At 38.4% G+C, this 21,579-nt stretch overlaps 1 pseudogene; it reads right to left on the bottom strand.

Moving 5' to 3' along the window:
* LOC100427880 (nck-associated protein 1 pseudogene) overlaps positions 1–21,274 on the bottom strand; it is a 199,114-nt pseudogene extending 177,840 nt beyond the window's left edge.
* Between the last annotated feature and the right edge of the window lie 305 nt (positions 21,275–21,579).

Below are 21,579 nucleotides of genomic sequence, written 5' to 3'. Positions count from 1 at the left end.
ATGCAGCCATTAAAAAGGATGAGTTTATGTCCTTTGCAGGGACATGGATGATCCTGGAAATCATCATTCTCAGCAAACTAACACAAGAACAGAAAACCAAACACTGCCATGTTCTCCCTGATAAGTGGGAGTTGAACAATGAGAACACATGGACACAGGGAGGGGAACATCACACATGGGGGCTTGTAGGGGCGTGGGGGCTAGGGGAGGGATAGCATTAGGAGAAATACCTAATGTAGATGATGGGTTGATGGGTGCAGCAAACCACCATTGCACGTGTATACCTATGTAACAAACCTGCAGGTTCTGCACATGTACCTCAAAACTTAAAGTATAATAAAAAAAAATTTAAAAAGAAAGTATGGTGCTTATGTACAATGGAGTACTATTCGGCCATAAAGAAGAATGAGATCCTGTCATTTGCAACAGCATGGATGGAACCGGAGATCATTATGTTAACTGAATAAGCCAGGTACAGAAAGACAAACATCATATGTTCCCACGTGTTTGTTGAATAGAGACAAGAGAGTAGAAGGGTGGTTACCAAAGGCTGAGAAGGGTAGTGGCAGGCTGCAGTGGGAGGTGGGGATGGTTAATGTGTACCAAAAAATAGTTAGGAAGAATGAATAAGACACACTATTTGATCGCACAACAGGGTGACTATAGTCAACAATGTATATTTGTAACTAGAAGAGTGTAATTGGATTGCTTATAACATAAAGGTTAAATGGTTGAGGTAATAGATACCCCATTTACCCTGATATGATTATTATACATTGCATGCTTTATAAAAATATTCTCATATACCCCGTAAATATATACACCTACTATATGCCCACCAAAATTAAAAATAATATAAATAAAAGTGAGAAAAAAATACTTGTTATTTTGTATTTCATTTTAGATACTCTGGTGGGTGGGCTCATAAGTTTTTATATATACTATCCTAATGTAGTTCTATAGTCACAACTACAAACTTTCTCACTTTATTAAATAGTTATTTAGAAAGGTATTGGTTATGTCCCTTTCTTTAAATTGTTAAATTTTAGTTTGATCACATTATGATGAAATAGTATGATCTTTACAATCCTTGCTTTTTGGAACTTATTTTCTTTTAGGATCTAACATGTAATCAATTTTGAAAATGTAAAATGGATATTTGAAAGCAATGCATAGTCTCTGTACTGTTTTAAGTTTGTTATGGCACTCTGATTAATATTTAAATAATTTATTGTTCTACTTAATCTAAGCTAGAAAAGGCAGATTAAAACTTTCCACTTCAGTTGTGTTTCTCTCATTTTCTTCAAGACAGCTCAGGCAGTGGTTCTCAAATTTTACCATGCATAAGAATCAAGTAGAATACTTGTTAAAATGCAAATTTCCAAGCTCTAGAATATATCTGAGGTGATGCCAGGAGTTTGCGTTTTTAGTAAACACCTCAGGTAATTCTGATGTCAGATTAATCTTTCAGATAACACTGGTGTAGTATCTTACAGATTCTTCAGTCAGAAAGGCCCTTGTTCAAAATCCAGTAATGTCCTTAACAGTAAGAACCTTGAGCAAGTTATTTAATCTCTTTCTGTTTAGTTGTTTTATCTGTAATACGAGTATAATAACCAGGTCTACCACATAATATTATTCTGAACATTAAGCAATACATATGGTGCTACTTAATTACTTAGTAGCATTACCTGGCCGCATTGTTCATTATTATGTAAAGGCCATGCCTCTTATTTTCACTGACCATATGCAATTTTACCAATATAAAATGATACTGCCTCACTTACTGAATTCTACTTTATTTTCAATGACCACAATTTTTATTGTACCTTGTTAAATTTTTGCCTATTTTTAACTTTCACTTTATTTTAAATGTCTCTCATAAGTTGCAAATAGTTGTGTCTTTCTTTTGTAAATTAAGTCTGAAACTATTTAATATTTTCTTGCTGTTTGATTTGTTTTATATACTATCTTTTTCTTTGCTTTCTGTTTATCTACTTGGGGAAAAAAATAGCCATGTTTTTAATTTACTCTTGGGTTTAAAAACTTGTACCTTCTTTTGTCTTCTCAAAGTCAAGTATGAAAGAGTATTCCTGGGTCTCTCCTCTCCCCCTACACTGTCCCTAGTGTAACTGGAGTAATGTTTAATATACCTACATGTTCGTAGGACTTATTTTTATGCTTTCAATTATGAAAATTTCACCAGGAAATGTCTGGTCCTACTTGCCTCATTTATTTTGCATCATATTGACCCTGTTCAGCTCAAAGTTTTCTTCTAAACTTTGGTTTTTGCTTTTACTTGATCTGTTCTTCGTGTGATTGGAAAGTTCCAGTCTCTTAGATCTTTTCTCCATATCTTATTACATTTCTTTCATTCTGGAATAATTCTTTATAAAGTCTTTTAGGACTTGACTCTGACACCTAAACAGGGAACAACACGAAGCCCTCCAATGTTATTTTCATATCTTTTACTGTATTCAAAAACATTTGCTTGGCCCTAACATCTCTGATGTGGAATTGATGTAGATAAAATGGAGCTAGTTAAACCACAAGAATATGCAGTGATAAATATATAGGGCTTAAACAGACAGAGCTACGGTGTTTATAAGAATAAAGTTCTAAGTATCATCAGCGTGCCTTTTCTTTTTATCTTTTGCTGTCTGTCTGTTTGGGAGAAGAACTCTTTCTGTATGGATGCCCTGAGACTAGTGTATGTTGCCAGGAGCAACAAGGCCTACAAGACTTTGCCTCTGCATACCTCTCCAGCCTCATCTTGTTCCACTCAATAGTCGTATTACATATAGTTATATAGATAGAATTTCTTTCACCTTATGAAATATGCCATCAGTTAGGATATTTTTGACTTTGGGTAACAGACAAACCTCCCTCAAATTAGTTCAAATAACAAGGAAACTTATTAATTCAAAACTGAAGGTTCAATGGTATGGCAGGCTCTGGGTATGATAGAAATCAGTAGTCACGCAAATATTATTATGAAAAACCTCAGTTTCCTCCAGCTTTGTGCTAAGCTCTCCACAGTTTGGTTGCATGTTAAAGCTGGTTAGCCTCTACGTAGCAAGATGATTGGCAATGGAAATAAGGGATACAAGCTTTTTTTGATCATATTCAGGAGGACAGAGAGGGGAAAATCTCTTCTCCTTGAAACACGGACTAGGTACTTTCTTCCAAGTTTTATTAGGCTAACTTAGGTCAGGTGCCAACTGCTGGACAAATAACGGTCACCAAGGGAATGCTGCACATTTATTAGTCTAAGCTATCAGGATTCACCTTTACATCCAGAGATGGGATTGGATATCTGAATAAAATTGAAATCCCATTAAAAATAACAAAGGGCATATGGATGTTCAGGAGGCAACAATGCCTACCATGTATGCTACCTCCTTTCTCAAATCTTGTTCTTTGCACCTACTATTTCCTCCGCCTGCCTCTTTACCTCACTTAATTTTGTTTATCTTTCACCTCTCATCTTAAACATAATTTCCTGATCTATGTAAGTGGCATTAGAAATATAGATTTTGTAGATTAAATGTAATTTTGTAGATGGGATGAGGATAACTCAACAGTTTTTAAAATCATTTTTCCTAGAACATACCTCAGGCTTGAGGCAGGACTATTCTATAGGGCCTCATAGGTTGCATACTGCTATTGAATGATGCCCCACTGACTAGGCTCAGGAGTGGAAAAACTATGGCTAATAGGCCAAATCCAGCCAACCACACCATTTTGTAAATCAAGTTTCGTTCGTGAATAAATGCACTCATTCATTTATATATGGCCTACAAATCTGAAAATATTTACTGTTTCCCTTCATTTAAAAGAGAATGGCGTCCTCTGACATAGACAACACAGAGGCCTTGTCTTGCTGAGAGTTGCTACACTTGGGAAATTGACCTGGAATTTCCTGCCCTTACTGTAAACAATCAGAATGTAATGAGATTTTTTTTTTGTCCCACTTACTTGTACTTGGTGAGCATGAAGACAAGTAGCTACAGTCTCTGTAACAGCTGGTGGAAGAGAGAATGAATGGGACAAGGATACATGGAAACACCCATGAGATTAACAAAGAAGAGTGGCTTACACTTGGCAGACTCCTCATACCATGTGTCATCAGCAGTTGTAAGTCACTATGGAAAACTCTGGGAGACCTGAGAAGTCGATACATTCATTCAGGTTCATGCAGCTTTATCTTTGGCTTTATGCAGTAGTCTCTGAATGGATGGGTTTCTATATCTGTTGTAATTAAATAAACTGAACATCCTTTAACTCTAAATGCATATCCATCAATCACATTACTGGACCATATTGTAATAACAGCAGATTTTTAAATCTATATTGATGGGTAAGAGTGTTATGTAGATATAAAGTATGAAAGTATTTATTTAGGAAGTTGCACCTGATTTCTTTTCCCAAAGAGTGAACTTTTTGAAGACAGGGACCATATCTTATTCTACTTTGCCTGCCCCACTTAGAAGAAGACTAAGTTCTCAGCTCCTCAATAAATGCTTGTGAATGTAGAGTAAAACTAACACAGTCTAGCTGGGCAATAGAACAGAATTGAATGTTCTGCTTAATTCTTTAAGGGGGAAAAGTCAGAACATTTTCTACTTCTTATAATTTATTTGTCCTCATATATAAAAGATGAAAGTAAAATGATAATAAACCCCAAATAAGTGAAACTAGAACAGCATCTTTGTTTTTAAAAGTACACATAAGGACTATTAAAGTAGACTATATCCTTGATCTGTAATCATAACCACATTCATGAGAGGCTCAGAGATTTAAGCATGCTCGAGCTGCCCCAGACTAATAAGGCAACTCTGAACTCTATTTCTTGAAAATGAGACTTTAAAAAAACTTAGTCTGTCAATATCAGAAAGATGCAGCCTTTTCATAAATTCAAAATGCTTACAACAGAAGGTGAATTGTGATTCTAGACTACATGACTGGTTCATGAAAGGTAGTAAAGCTAGCATGATGTCAAATATATGATTGAATATTGAGCCCTAGCTCTACCTTGATTTTGTAAAAGATGGCTAAAAAATGAATTCAATCATTCTTTCTTCCTACCACACACCAGACATGATTCAAAGCACTAGAAATACAACATTGAATAATATAAGCAAGGTCTCTGCCCTCAAGGAGTTTATATTCTATTAGAGTAAGACATAGAAGTAACCAGATTCATTGCAATTATAATTATCATATAAGTGATGGGCCAGCCAAAGGACTGGAATGCTGTGAGAACACAGATGAAAAGTATTTAACCCAGAGTGCCGAATCAAGCAAGACCTCCCTAAGAAATTATTCTAATACTCATGAGATGGGTGAAGTTGGCCCAGCAGCAAAGGAGGTGGAGAAGTGGTGGGGGTAGTGGTGAAGAACATCCCAAGGAAAGAGAACAAATGCAAAGGCCCTGAGGTAGAAACAAATGTGGAAAAAAATTGAATTTTAGATGGAATAGATGTTTTCTAGGAAAATGTGTATTTACCAAAATAACCCAAGAAGTAGAAAGCAAGAATGACATGAGATTATACTGAAGAGGTAGGCAGGGGTGACGTCATGAAGGGCTTTGTTGATTGTGTTAAAGATTTGGAACCATGTTAAGGAATTTTGGGCAATTGAAAGTCACAAAAGGACTTTGAGCAAGATAACACAGGTTAAGCAATCCTAATCTGAAAATCTGAAATCTGAAATGCTCCAAATCTGAAACTTTTTGAGTGCCAATGTGATGCCACAAGTGGGAAATTCCACATGTAAATACCTGACACAAACTTTGTTTCATGCACAAAATTATTTCAAATACTTTATAAAATTACCTTCAAGCTATGTATGTAAGGTATATATGAAACATAAATGAATTTCATATTTAGACTTGGGTCCCATCCCCAAGACATTTCGTTACACATATGCAAATATTCGAAGAAAATCTGAAATGTAAAACACTTCTGGTACCAAGCATTTTAAATAAAGGTTACTCAACCTATATCCTAATCAGATTTATGATTTCTAAAAACTAACACCAGTTATTGCATAAAAAATCCAGAAGAGCAAGAACAAAAGCAATTTGCCCAGTTGGTATGCAATTCACAACTTTCCTTCCCTATGATTTCATTTGTAGGAAACACTGTGCAATGCAGTAACTACTCCCTATGATAATTGTGTTAGTGATTTACTTGACCCTTTGAATTACACAGGAAAGGCTAAATTGCATTGCAGTAACAACAATAAACCTCCATGGCTTAAAGCAACAAAAGTTTGTTTTTTGTGATACATGGTCATCTTGGGTCAACTGGTAGAATTTGCTATATGACATTCTCATTCTAAGATGCAAGCTGACAGAGCAGCTATGATCTGGAGTATTACCCATGGCTGGGGAATTAACTTGGGATCACCTAAATCAAATAGCATACTAGTGTTCAGAGCTTCCACCTAAAAGTGATGCATGTCCCTACTTCTCACATGCAGGGGTGATGGAGAAGTGCAGCCCTATAATATAACTGAAAGGGAAATCAAATTATTTATGACAAAAAAAGGAAAATCAAATTATGACAAAAGACAACTTATATGAGAGAAAATATTTGCGAATCATCTATCTTATAAAGATCTAGTATCTAGAATATGTAAAGAACTCTTAAAACTCAACAACAACAAAAAACCAAGCAACCCAGCTTAAAAATGGGCAAATGATTTGAATAGATTTTACTTTAAAGGGGATATAAAAATGTCCAATAGAATACTATGCAGCCATAAAAAAGGATGAGTTTGTGTCCTTTGTAGGGACATGGATGCAGCTGGAAACCATCATTCTCAGCAAACTATCACAAGAACAGAAAACCAAACACCGCATGTTCTCACTCATAGGTGGGAACTGAACAATGAGATCACTTGGACTCGGGAAGGGGAACATCACACACTGGGGCCTATCATGGGGAGGGGGGAGGCGGGAGGGATTGCATTGGGAGTTATACCTGATGTAAATGACGAGTTGATGGGTGCTGACGAGTTGATGGGTGCAGCACACCAACATGGCACATGTATACATACGTAACAAACCTGCACGTTATGCACATGTACCCTAGAACTTAAAGTATAATAAAAAAAAATAATTTTTTTAAATGTCCAATAAACATATGAAAAGATGCTCAACATCATTAGTCCTTAGGGAAATGCAAGTCAAAACCACAATGAGATTCCACTTCACACCCACTAGGATGGCTAGGATTTAATGACAAAAACGAAACTGGAAAATAACAAGTGTTGGTAAGGATGTGGATAAATTGGAACCCTCATATATTACTGGTGAGAATGTAAAATGGTTCAGCTACTGAGGTTCCTCAATAAATTAAATATAGAATTACCACATGACCCAACACTTCCACTCCTAGGTTTATACCCCAAATAATTGAAAACAAATACTCACATATGCACACATATTTATAGCAGCATTATTCACAATAGCCAAAAGGTAAAAACAACACAAGTGCCCATCAACTGAAGAATGGATAAACAAATTCTGATATATACATACAATGGAATATTATGTAGCCATAAAAAGAATGTACTGATACATGCTATGATGTAGTTAAACCCTGAAAATGTACTAAGTAAAAGAAGCCAGACACAAAAGGTCACATATTGTATTACTCAATTTATGTAAAATATCCAGAATAAGTAAATCCATAAGAGATAGAAAACAGACTGCTGTTGTCAGGGGTTGGAGGATGGGGAAATGGGGAAGAACTGCTTAATGAGTATGAGATTTATTCTGGGGAGTGATGAAAATATTTCGGAACTAGATGGAGGTCGTGGTTGCATTGGAAAGTACTACATGACACTGAAATATTCACTTTAAAATGATTAATTTTATGTTACATGAATTTCACCTTAATAAAAAAAAATTATATATGACAAGACCTAATGACTACCACACTCGTGTCTAAAAAAAAATCTGTCATGGGAGAGCTTGTAGGATATTCTGAAATGTTTAAGGTAAAAATACATTTTAGAATATAACGTGGCATTTTGAGAACTGTTTTCTTGTAACTATAATCTCCATCATTCTTTGTAGTTCTTTTGCTTCATATGACAATATAAGATACCTTCCTATAAATCTATATCATTTAGATTTCCTTCCAAAAAGGTCATAATCAGCAAGAAATCTTACCAAATATCCATTCCCTAAATATTATTAGATCTTCCAAGGCAATAAGATCCTTATCCCTTTGTATAGAGATCAGGCATGGTTACAATCTGAATATTTAAGAGCCAAAGTTAGTGGAGTATTTATTATAATTCCTCAGGAAGAACTAGATTTTAGTAGGAGTTAGAATTATCAGAATCTTTCGGATCTGGCCCAAAGTGCATAAGTGCATGTTCTGGGTTGGTTTTTTTGTTTTGTTTTGTTTTGTTTTGTTTTTGAGACAGAGTCTCGCTCAGTCGCCCAAGCTGGAGTGCAGTGGCACGATCTCAGCTCACTGCAAGCTCTGCCTCCCGGGTTCACACCATTCTCCTGCCCCAGCCTCCCTAGTAGCTGGGACTACAGGCGCCCGCCACCTCGCCCGGCTAGTTTTTGATATCTTTTGGTAGAGATGGGGTTTCACCGGGTTAGCCAGGATGGTCTCAATCTCCTGACCTCGTGATCCACCCGCCTCGGCCTCCCAAAGTGCTGGGATTATAGGCGTGAGTCACCGCGCCCGGCCTGTTCTGGGTTTTTTTTAATGATATACCAGCCATCCCTGAAAACATGCCATCAAAGTAGCTAAGAAATAAAGAAGGTTAGGTATGCCTACTAACGAAAAGAGACTAGGCACCATTTCAATTTCAGGCCACAGAGTTCATGCTATCCAGACCTTAATATGCCTGCTGATTAGGAGCATACTGATAAAAGCCTGATCACTTAAGGTCAATCAGGATTGCATTTTCTGCCCAGAGATGATTTGGTGGTGTGGTCAAGTCATGAAATTCAAACTTTTTTATATGCAAAATAAAATGAAAGATATTTAAATTGTTAGAGCGAGTCAAAACAATTTGTCTAATGGTTCCCCAAACAGTCACTGTCCTTTTTAATCTAAGTTGACACTGCTGACAATGGTGTTTTCTACATCAGACTTCTCCATCTCAGCAGGCAATACACAGAAGCATTCAAGTGGAGTGGCCTAAACAATACCTGACTTTTCATCTATTACCAGCCCCATGCAAAGCATTATGGGTGTCAGAGAGCAATGGGTCAAAAAGGGTGCAGAGAAAGCCATGGCTAGTTATTTCTTTTTTTGTGCAGGATACCAAAGGCATCAGGATAGATGGGAAAAGGGTATGATATGATCTGAAACAAAAAGGAAGTGAAAAGAAACACAAAAAAGTTCTTGCTAAAAGATTTTTGAAATTTAAAAAAAATTTTGATGGGGTACAAATCCTGTTTCCACTAGTTACTAGCTGGGTGATCCTGGACTTTACCTTTCTATGCCTCGGTTTCTTCATCTGTAAAATAGAGATGATAATAGTACCTGACTCACAAGGTTGTTATGAGGAATAAATGAATTTGGTTCATGTGAAATGCTTAGAATAGTAGTTCTTAAACTTCCTCACACATCAGATAATCTGGAGGGGCCTGCTAAAACAGACTGCTGGGCCCCACTCCCAGGTTTTCTGGTTCAGCAGGACTGAGGTGGATCTCTAGAATGCGCATCTCTAACAACTTGCCAGATGATGCCAATGCTACTGGGTGACCACACTTTGAGAATCACTAGGCTCCTATGATGTAAACATTACTATTTTGTAAAAGTAAAACAAGTACATTTTATTAAGCATTTACTATATGCCAGGCACTGTTCAGATGATTTTATGTGTATTGTCTCACTTAAGCATCCCAACAATTCTCTGAAGAAGGTACTGTGATCAGTACCTAATCACAGATGAAGAAATTAACACCCAAAAGGCTTGGAGAAATTGACGGAAGCCCCATAGCTTGTAGGTGGCAGACACACAAATTAACTGACTCCAGAGATTATGCAGGTGACTCCTCAAATCTGCCACTGCCTTCCGTCTCTGTAATGCCTTGACCCTCCCCCCAGGTGCCTTTGTGCTGTTCTCTTTGGCACCCAGGAACTCCTCTTTTTGCCAGGGTGTACTAGAACTTCGAAATTTTTATTTTTTTTCTTCCCTGTTACCTCCACCCTTATCTTCTCCACTTGCTAACCCAAACGGAAGAGCACGTGTTCAGTGTATTGCCACCTATATCTGGAATGATCCTCTCCCCTCTCTAGCACAGTTTTCTATTTTCTGTGTTTTCATTAATATATACCTCAGATGTCATGTTTAGAAGCCCTTCCCTGCTCACCTTTCTCTCTCTCTCCCTTTCTCTCTCTCTCTCAACCCATGAAAGTTAATCACACTTTTCTTCTGAGAATGTAGTGTAGTGGCAAAGGGCACAGAACTGAATTTGAATTCTAAACCTACCTCTGCTACTTACTAGATATATGACCTTGAACAAGGTACTTAACTGTTTTGGGTCTCAGTCTCTTCATCTGTAATATAGTGATAATAATAGTGCCTACCTCAGGATTGCTGTGAGGAATGGATGGGTTTATCCATGTAAAATACTTAACATACTATCAAGATATATACTGTGATAAAAAGAAAGTACTCGAAACATTAGTTATTTCTTTCATACAATCTTTATAATATCATGAAAGTATGATAGCATGAAAGTCTCTGCCTAAAGTATATACTCAAAGCATCACCTTATTATTACACTGTATTGCAATCATCTGGTCCCTTAGTATGTCTAAGGAGCACTTTGCCTCCGCATTCTCTATACCAGAGGTTCTCAAAATGTGGTCCCTGCTCATAACTCACTACTTCAGTTCATGGTCTAGGTCATGGGCCCATGTTCATGGCACACTGGGATCCCGTTGCTTTGACTTTGGACCATGTACCTCTATCAGTTCTCTCAGCACAGTGCGATCCTCAAGGTACTCTGGGTACTCTGTAAACAAGTACTCTGTATATTTTTTAAAGAAATGAACTACATTAGTGGTTCTCAAAGTGTGGTCTTTGGACCAGCAGCATCAGCGTCACCTGGGAACTTGTTAGATCTGAAACTGTATTAATAGTAAGAAAACAAATAACCCAATTAAAAAATGGAAAAGGATTTGAAGAGGTATTTCTCAAAAGAAGCCATACAAATGCCCAACAGGTATATGAAAAAATGTTCAACATCACTAATCATCAGAGAAATGAAATTTTTTTTCAACTTTTATTTTAGATTTAGGGGATACATATACAGGTTTGTTACCTGGGTGTATTGTGTGATGCTAAGATTTAGGGTATGAATGACCCTGTCACCCAGGTACTGATCATAGCACCCAATTGTTTTTCAATCCTTGCCCTCCTCCCTCCTTCCCACTTCTAGTAGTCCCCAGTGTCTATTGTTCCCATCTTTATGTCCATCAGTATCCAGTGTTTAGCTCCCACTTATACCACTTGTAAGTGAGAACATGCAGTATTTGGTTTTCTGTTCCTGCATTCATTTGCTTAGGATAATGACCTCCAGCTGCATCCATGTTACTGCAAAGAACAGGCTTTTATGTTTTTACAGCTGTGTAGTATTCCATGATGTGTATGTACCGCATTTTCTTTCTCCAATCCACCACTGATGGACACCTAGGTTGATTCCATGTCTTTGCTATTGTGAATAGTGCTGTAATGAACATATGAGTACATGTGTCTTTTCGACAGAATAATGTATTTTCCTTTGGGTATATACCGAGTAATGGGGTTGCTGGGTTGACGGATAGCTCTGTTTTAAGTTCTTTGAGAAATCTCCAAACTGCTTTCCACAGGGGTTGAACTAATTTACTTTCCCACCAGCAGTGTATAAGCATTCCCTTTTCTCTGCAGCCTCGCCAGCATCTGTTGTTTTTTAACTTTTTAATAGCAGCCATGCTGACTGGTGTGAAATGGTATCTCTTATGGTTTTGATTTGAATTTCTCTGATGAGTAGTGATGTGGAGCATTTCTTCATTAGTCTGTTGGCTGCTGGTGTGCCATCTCTTGACAAGTGTCTGTTCATGTCCTTTGCTCATTTTTTAATAGGATTATTTATTTTTTGCTTTTTGAATTGTTTAAGTTTCTTGTAGATTCTAGATATTAGACCCTCGTCAGATGCATAGTTTACAAATATTTTCTCCTATGCTGTAGGTTGTCTGTTTACTCTGTTGATGGTTTCTTTTGCTATGTAGAGGATCTTTAGTTTAATTAGGTACCACTCGTCAATTTTTGGTTTTGTTGCAGTTACTTTTGAGGACTTAGTCATAAATTCTTTACCAAGTCCAGAGAAGTGTTTCCTAGGTGTTTTTCTAGGATTCTTATAGTTTGAGGTCTTACATTTGAATCTTTAATACATCTTGAGATAATTTTTGTATATGGTGAAAAGTAGGGGTTCAGTTTTATTCTGCATATGGCTAACCAGATATCCCAGCATCATTTATTGAATAGGGAGTCCTTTCCCCATTCCTTTTTGTTTGTTTGTTTTTTCAACTTTGTCAAAGAGCAGATGACTATAGGTTTGTGGCTTCATTTCTGGGTTCTCTATTCTGCTCCATTGGTCTATGTGTCTGTCTTTGTACCAGTACCACCCTCTTTTGGTTACTGTAGCCTTATAGTATAGTTTGAAGTTGGGTAATGTGATTGATGCCTCCAGCTTTGTTCTTTTTACTTACGATTGCTTTGGCTATTTGGGCCCTTTTTTGGTTACATGTGAAATTTAAAATAGCTTTTGGTTGTTGTTTTTTGCCGGGCACAGTGGCTCACACCTGTAATCTCAGCACTTTGGGAGGCCAAGGTGGTCAAATCACCTGAGGTCAGGAGTTCAAGACCAGCCTGACCAATATGGTGAAAACTCATCTCTACTTAAAAACACAAAAAATTAGCCATGCATGGTGGCAGGCACCTGTAATCCCAGCTACTTAGGAGACTGAGGCAGGAGAATCACTTGAACCCAGGAGGCAGAAGTTGCAGTGAGCAGAGATCATGCCACTGCACTCCAGCCTAGGCCCAACAGAACAAAAAAAAAAGAAATAAATAAATAAATAAAAATTTTTTACTTCTGTTTAAAATGACAGTAGTTTACATGAGCATGGAATGTTTTTCCATTTGTTTGTGTCATCTATGATTTCTTTTAGCAGTGTTTTGTAATTCTCCTTGTAAAAATATTTCACCGCCTTGGTTAGATGTATCTCTAGGTATTTTATTTTGTGTGTGTGTGTGTGTGTGTGTGTGTATTGTAAATGGGATTGCATTCTTGATTTGGCTCTCAGCTTGAAACTTACTGGTGTATAGACATGCTATTGATTTTTGTACATTGATTTTGTATCTTAAACTTTACTGAAGTCATTTATCAGTTCCAGGAGCCTTTTGGTAGAGTCTTTAGGGTTTTCTAGGGATAGGATCATATCATCTGTGAAGAGAGAGAGCTTGACTTCTTCTTTTCCTACTTGGATGCCTTGTATTTCTTAGAGAAATGAAAATTAAAACCACAGTGAGATATCATCTCATCTGTTCTGTTAAATGACTTTTATCAAAAAGATGAAAGATAAATGCTGGAAAGGATATGAAGCAAAGGAAACCCTTCTACACGGTTTATGGGAATGAAAATTAGTACAGCCATTATGGAGAACAGTAGGAAGATTCTGAAAAAAAAAAAAAAAACAAAAAAAAACTAAAAATAGAACTACTATATGTGATCCAGCAATCCCACTACTGGGTATAAATCCAAAGGAAATGAAATCAGTATGTCGAAGAGATATCTGCATTCTCATGTTTATTGCGGCACTATTCACAATAGCAAAACTATGAAATCAACCTAAGTGTTTATCAACAGATGGATAAAGAAGATGTGGTATAGATACAAAATGGAGTACTATTCAGCCTTAAAAAAGAAAGTTCTGTCATTTGCAACAACATGGATGAACCTGAAGGACACTGTGTTAAGTGACATAAGTAAAGCAAAGAAAGACAAATACTGTGTGATCTCACCTATATGTAGAATCTAAAAAAGTTGAATTTATCCAAGCAGACAGTAAAGTGGTGGTTACTAGAGCTGTGAGTGGAAGGCTGGGGAGATGTTTGTTAAAGGATATAAAATTTCAGTTAGATTGGAGAAATAGTTCAAGAGCTCTTTTGTACAATGTGGTGACTATAGTTAATAATAATGTATAGTATACTTGAAAATTGATCAGAGAGAAGATTTTAAGTGATAAAAGAGTGATAAGTATGTGAAGTAATGCATATGTTAATTAGCTCAATTCAGCCATTCCACATGGATACATATTTCGAAACATGTCGTACATGATAAATATAAACAATTTTTATTTGTGGATTAAAATAAGTAAATGATGTTAAAAATTAAAAATTAAAAAAAGAAGCTCTCAGGGAGGGGCCCAGTAATCTGTGTTTGGTTTTTTTTGTTTGTTTTGTTTTGTTTATTTCCGGAGATGAAGTCTCACTTGTCACCCAGGCTAAAGTGCAATGGCACGATCTCAGCTCACTGCAACCTCTGCCTCCCTAGTTCAAGCGATTCTCCCGCCTCAGCCTCCTGAGTAGCTGGAATTACAGGCGCCTGCCACCACGCCCTGCTAATTTTTGTATTTTTAGGAGAGATGGGGTTTCACCATATGGACCAGGCTGGTCTCAAATTCCTGACCTCAGGCGATCCACCCACCTTGGCCTCCCAAAATGCTGGGATTACAGGCGTGAGTCACCATGCCCGGCCATCTGTGTTTTTATAAGTCTTAGGCTTGGGTAAGAGAACCATGCTCTGCCATACCTGGCTTCATAACTACCTCATTTCCTAAGGGCCTACTTTCTATTAGCTTTCCTTTTTTTCACAAGGCATATAGTTTTTGAAATTTTTCTAGAGTCATATTTTGGTAACATCACAGTGAACAAGAAATTACTGGACTCAGAACTCATGTCAAGGTTAAGATGAGAAGAAAATGTGGATCTCAATATCGTACATAATATTCTTAAACTCTTTGAGCATTGAGCAAGCTGAAATTTTCTAAGACCATGCTATTCCTATGAGGAAAATATCATTTTTAACCATCCTTATCACAATTAATAAAGCATCAAAAGACTAAAAGAAAACAAGTCTCTCCCGACAACAACAAAAAACAGCCTTCTTTATGCTAAGCTACGACAGTTTCCCATTGATTGCAATATATCTCTTAATCATATATTTAACTCCTCTATTGAATTGTACTGCCTATTTATGCACACACACAATTACTGACAACTGTAGAGAATTTTAACTCCTTGAGAGAGTTGCAGAGGCAAATCCTTAGTGGAAAAACAAAGTGGCAACTTTATCAAAATACTCTAGACTTCATTTCCACCCCAAAATGTGTTTAGTACTCTCAATAATTCCTCAAAACCATTAAAACATGCTTTGTGGAAGGCCGAGGTAGGTGGATCACGAGGTCAGGAGATCGAGACCATCCTGGTTAACACGATGAAACCCCATCTCTACTAAAAAATACAAAAAATTAGCTGGGCGTGGTGGCACGTGCCTGTAGTCCCTGCTACTCGGGAGACTGAGGGAGGAGAATCACTTGAACCCAGGAGGCGGAGCTTGCAGTGAGCCGATATCGTGCCACTGCACTCCAGCCTGGGTGACAGAGCAAGACTCTGTATCAAAAAAAAAAAAAAAAATTAAAATTTGAAAAATTAAAAAATAAAAAAACATGCTTTGTTTGCATACAATCTAAGCAACAGTCTGGGCTGGTGAGGCTGCAAAACCTTATTTTTATAGGGGACTTCAGAGAATATTAAATAGGGAGTTAGTGTACCTGGATTCTAGTGAAGGCCCTTCTGTGTTCTAGCTATGTGACCTTGAGCAAATCACTCTCCTCTTTGCTGCATTTCTCCATCGATAAAATAAAAAGATTTAGACTGGATGGTATTTAAAACTCGTGGCTTCTCTGAAGTTTCTGGGGTAACCCTAAGGTCAAAATTTAAAGTTAAAGTGATAGTAAAACTTGAGATTACCTTCTTGTGAATGGGGTGATTCTAAACAGGTCTTGGCTAAAAGCTATGTGGCAACCACTGGAGATCAGCACAGACGTTATGACTGATGATAGAGGTGGATCTTCCCTGAATTTAACCTACTTTCTGAGGGCAGGTTGGATAAACAGTGCGCCCAAGGCCTGTAAGATTCAAGGGCCAAGACCTCTCTTTTTTGTACCATCTAGGAACATGTTGTTCAATTTCTAAATCCATTTCAATAAATTCTGATTATCTCTAGATGTCTAACATTCTCGAACATTTCTTTCCAATGATAGTAATTGCATTATCTGAGACCCTGAAAATAACATGACCTCCTGGGAGCCATCTGGAGCCACGTAGGACTTCGTAAGGAGGCTCCAGGTTTGGCATACCAACTGTCTCCTCACTGTTCATCAGGCCATTCTACCTTAGAACCTGCCTCCATCTCAAAGACCTGTGCAGCTTAGGTCATCAGTGTCACCTCTGCCATTGAAGCAGGTGCCAGAATGATGAGCCCCCTTTTTTTTTTTTATACTCCTTGGCGAATTGCAAAACATTCTCTAGGGTTTCTTAGGTATCTAAAAGAGACCTGGGCTGGACTCAGTGGTTCATGCCTGAAATCTCAGCACTTTGGAAGTCCAGGGCAGGAGGATCGCTTGAGGCCAGGAGTTTAAGACAAGCCTAGGCAACAAAGCAAGACCCTGTCTCTACAAAAAATTAGAAAATTAGCTAGGCATAGTGGTACACAGCCTGTAGTCCCCACTACTCGGATGGTTGACGCAGGAGGATCACTGGAGCCTAGGAGTTCAAGGTTGCAGTGAGTTACCATAGGATCTTGCTACTGCACTTCAGCCTGGGCAACAGAGCAAGACCCCGTACCAAAAATAAATAAATAAAGAGATCCAGAAAAGATCTTTGAATCCTGAAAACTTATAGATCATTGAGTACTGAAAGTAAAACTTTTCTTTTTTTTTTTGAGATGGAGTCTCACTCTGTTGCCCAGGCTGGAGTGCTTTGGTGTGATCTCGGCTCACCGCAACCTCTGCCTCCCAGGTTCAAGAGATTCCCCTGCCTCTGTCTCCCAAGTAGCTGGGATTACAGGCGCCCACCACCACGCCCAGCTAATTTTTGTATTTTTAGTAGAGACAGGGTTTCACAATGTTGGCGAGGATGATCTCGATCTCTTGACCTTGTGATCCACCCACCTCGGCCTCCCAACATGCTGGGATTACAGCCATGAGCCACCGCACCTGGCCAAAAGTAAAGCTTTATACTGTAAAGGCATTAATTTATTCATCCTACTCATAACATCCATTCTTAATAAGTTTTTCTGAAACAATGACCAAAATAAGGGAGAGTTTCTGATTCACCCCAAGAAAGGATGTCATGATACATTAACCCATTACCCATAAAACTCAACATTTAAAAGCGTAATACTGATATTGCTGATAAAGTTATCCTAGAGATATGTCAACATTACAATTTGTTGCCCATGGCAACATTAATTGGCTCATTCTGTAGCATTTTCTATTGCTACCTTAACTTATAAATATTTGTTTTGGTACACAGTTGTAAGTTTGATGCTTCCTGATTTTGCGTGCCTGATTGTGGATCATTACCCTTGTTTTACTGTTGGTTTTCATATTTAAATTCCAAGGATTTTTTTAAGCTAGTAAATACTAAAACAGCTTCAAGATGAACATAAGCATCTGAGTGCCCCAGGATCTGGCAGTTAGACAAACAAATACAGTCTAAGCAGATGCTTTAACAGCCAGGGGAGGCCTTAGGCAGAACAGAGTACTCTGCCTACAGGAGATTCTGGCAGAGCCCAGAGACCATCATTTCCTAGCTTGTAAGCAGCCTAATCCCCCAGCGTTACGCCTCCAGCTTGGATGGTTTTATTTCAGGCCTCAAAGTAGGTTCCAGTAGTTTTGCCTCGCTTCTCCCATATCTCTGCCTGAAATGCCCTATTCCCCAGAGACCTGTGCCAAGAAAACCAACTGGGGAAGCACAAATTCAAAGCAGAAATGAAATCCCCAAAGTCTAAATACACTTCCATGAATTGTAAAATAAGAGTTGACATTTGTAGAGCACTTCTTATTTGCCAGGCACTCTGCCAAGTGCTTTACATGGATTATCCAATGTCATGCCCACAACAGTCTAGGGGGTAGTCACTCTCATATTTTCCTTCCGTATTTTCAACAGGGAAACTCAGGCTGGGGGACATCAAGTGACTCATTCGAGGTCATTGAGTTAATAAGAGGCAGAATTAGAATTTGAGGTCAAATAGTCTGATACCAGAACCCACATTCCCAACCTGTACATGACATGGCCTGTGTGTAGGGTATGGGGAATGGAGTTGGGGGGCCACTTTTGCAGGCCTGCTAATGCTGAAGACTGTCCCAGCCATACACTGCCGCACCTGAGCTTTGTGCCCTCACTGCCTGTGCATTCCACTCAAGACCAAGCTGTGGCCCCTACAGTCCATTGCCCAAATGGCCATGTCACTATCTCTAGTGCATAGCTCTTCTGGGAGAGGTAATTCTGCCAAGCACAACTCGGCAGACAAAAACCAATGCAGCCAAAAATTGGCCTGACAGGACACCAGGTGGCAAGAAATAAGAAATAAGGGGAAAACAGCCAAGGCCTGGATGATTTGAGGTGAGCCTGAGGGTCCGTGGGAGGCAGAGAATAAATAGCTTCCACACATCATTTGCCAAATACAACTAGGGAAAGTCTCATTAGAAAAAAAAATCCAACCAACACACCAATGAGCAGGTGAATAAGTGGCAGCTAACAGGTGCATGGAACCATAAAAAAAAAAAAAAAAAATCCTGCTTTTCCTGCACAGTCCCATCCTTGATAGCTGTTCTTGCTGATTCAATCTTAGCATGCCAACACTGCTTCAGCACCTGCCCATTGAAACATAATTATCCTCCTCAGAGGAGTCCAGAGGCTGTGGGTCAGGGAGAGATCCACAGGTCACCAAGCCATTCTCCCCAGGCCAAAGAAGCGGTACAAATAGAAATGCCTTCCAGAAGCTTGAGAAAAATTGACCAGGAGGGAAGAGTGGGGCAAATGCAAAAAAAAAAAAAACAAAAAAAAGAATGCTCCAGAGAACCCAAGGTGACAGTGGCTCCCCAAGAAGGCGCATGTTTTTTTCTCATGTTCCCTATGACATATTGAACTTTGTCCCATGAACGCTAAATCTAGTTTAATCATGAGCATGTATGTTAATAGGCAGTGCCATGTGCAACTGCAAATTTGTCTCCGGGTTCGACCTGCTTTGACCCCTGTAATATTTCCACAGCAGCACTCCGCCCCACACTCCTCAGTTATTATGTCTTGGAGAACACAGGGAACACAGCCCAATTCTGTCTCCTGGGAAATCATGTCTTTCGGCCGCATATACTGTGCTTCATTCATTCCCTTGTTGAATGCCAGGCACTGTAGCAAGGCACTACAAAGCCTATAAAGGGTGATTTCACACAGCCCCTGCCCTCAAGGAGGAGAGAAAGCCAGAGAAAAGTTTCCCATATTTGAATTTTCCCACATCTCAGGTACTACAAGTACATATGAGGTCACTTAATGGCAATGGCCTATATCTCTGCTTCTTGTTCCCACCTGCTTAAGGTAGGAATGTCATGTTCTGTGCCAGTATGTTAGAGTTTTTAGTAAAAAGGTGATTTTAGTATTTACTTATATCCTCCTCCCTGCTCTCCCTGACACTTAGAGAGGAGCTAAATGGGGAGCTCCTCTCTAAGGAGTTAAATTCAAGTGGCACCCAGTAGATCAGGGACACAAACCCCGGCCTATTTGAATTCAGGACCTGAACTCTTAACAACCACTGTACTGTTACTATCCCCACACATTTAGAGTTTTGCTTATTTCCGAATGTGAACTTTCCACTTATTTTATCCTTCCATTTACACATTCTAAACTTGAGTTAGGAGTGTGGACATAGGGGATACTGGAGGGGAAGGTAATAAAAAAAAAAAAGAAGAAGAAGAAGAAGAAGATTAAAATCAATGCCCCATCAAGTGAGGTTTACAATCTCTCTTAGAGATTCAGCTGTGGAAACTTAGAATTTGGCTTTCTGAAAAGCACTTCCCGATTCTGAGGGTAGAGAATTCCCAGAATTTGCAAGCATAGACACTAGACACTAAAAAGCCAGGCTGGAAGCTACTGAGTACACAGTACTCTACAGCCTGTTCTCCACTTTTATTTTTGGAATCTTCTGTATAATAGTGGTAGCTGAGGCTGCCTACAATCCCTCCTTGGGATATATTCTATGCTATTTTTCTCCCCTAAGACTATGGTTTCAAATTCATCTAATTATTTCCCTGTGCAGTGTTAAATCAAGGTGCCTTCAAAATGGAGATGATCCAGTGAGTTTAATTACTCTCTAATGTGCCCTGTTGTGGCAAAAGTGTGTTTGTTACATAAATAACTATTCTAGAGGACGGCAAGTGTTTTTGTTTGTTTTTCTTTGGTTTTGTTTTATAAAGGCAGACTATAAGATTTATTTGGGTTTTAAACATTGAGTTGCCATCTTTTCTAAGTAGTGGTACACTATAGCAAAATTGTTCATACTAGCACACACAAAATCTTTTTTCCCTGTCTTTTTTTAAAATAAAGAAACTGAGTCAGAGTTTTAGGGAAATTGAATCAGCTACCACCCTTATCATTCTAGCACACCCTAATGACTCTTTGTTTTTCTACAAAAAGTATTGATTTGCTGGTAAACATTGGAGCTACTTATTGTGGGGTTAAGCTAAACACAGCAGTACACGGGTTAATGTGAGAACAAGACAAATTGAAGTATAGGAAAAGAAAGCTAGTTGGCCTTTTATCTTTGTCCCATGTCTATTTGAAAAATCAAAATTTTATTTCTCTTTGAGTCCTTCTGCTCAGTTTCTCATCCTTTTATTTTTTCTGCTAAAGCAGAATATAGTAAAGCTTCAAAAAGAAGATTCCCCAATTCTCTCTAAAACAAAATGGCCACCTCCTAACTTTCAGGTATTATTTCTGCCCAACATGAGAAATGAATATGAATCCACAGCTGGAAACTTTTTTTTTGTTTTTTTTTTTTTTTTTTTGCCTTCTGCTTTCTTTCAACAATGCACAGACCTTCTAGAAGGGCTTTGTACATCTGCATCCCAAGGAAGTGGACCCAGTTGCTCTGAGACTGCTTTGAATCTTGAAGTCGCATCGAGGCATTAGGACCCCATATGAGTTGGTCAGCCCACTCAGCAGCACACTAGAAAGAGCACAGTGAAGGACTGGTGGTCTCCAGAAGGAGAGGCCTCATCATTCAAGAAGAATTTTCTCATTTAATTTTTCATTTTTTCAATCTTTCATACTTGAGAAAATCTGTAATCTACTCATACCAAAATGAGTGCATAGCAAGGGAATTACGTTCAGTTGAATTCTTTTAGGGTAATGGAGCTCACTGAGACCAAAAAGAGGACTGGAGTTAAGAAGGCACGGCAAGGGGGAAGAAAAGCATCCCCTCGT

The sequence above is a fragment of the Macaca mulatta genome, chromosome X (assembly GCF_049350105.2).
Source record: "Macaca mulatta isolate MMU2019108-1 chromosome X, T2T-MMU8v2.0, whole genome shotgun sequence".
In the NCBI taxonomy this organism is placed as follows: domain Eukaryota; kingdom Metazoa; phylum Chordata; class Mammalia; order Primates; family Cercopithecidae; genus Macaca; species Macaca mulatta.
The sequence above is the reverse complement of the archived record's forward strand: the minus strand, read 5'-3'. Positions and strand labels throughout refer to the sequence as shown.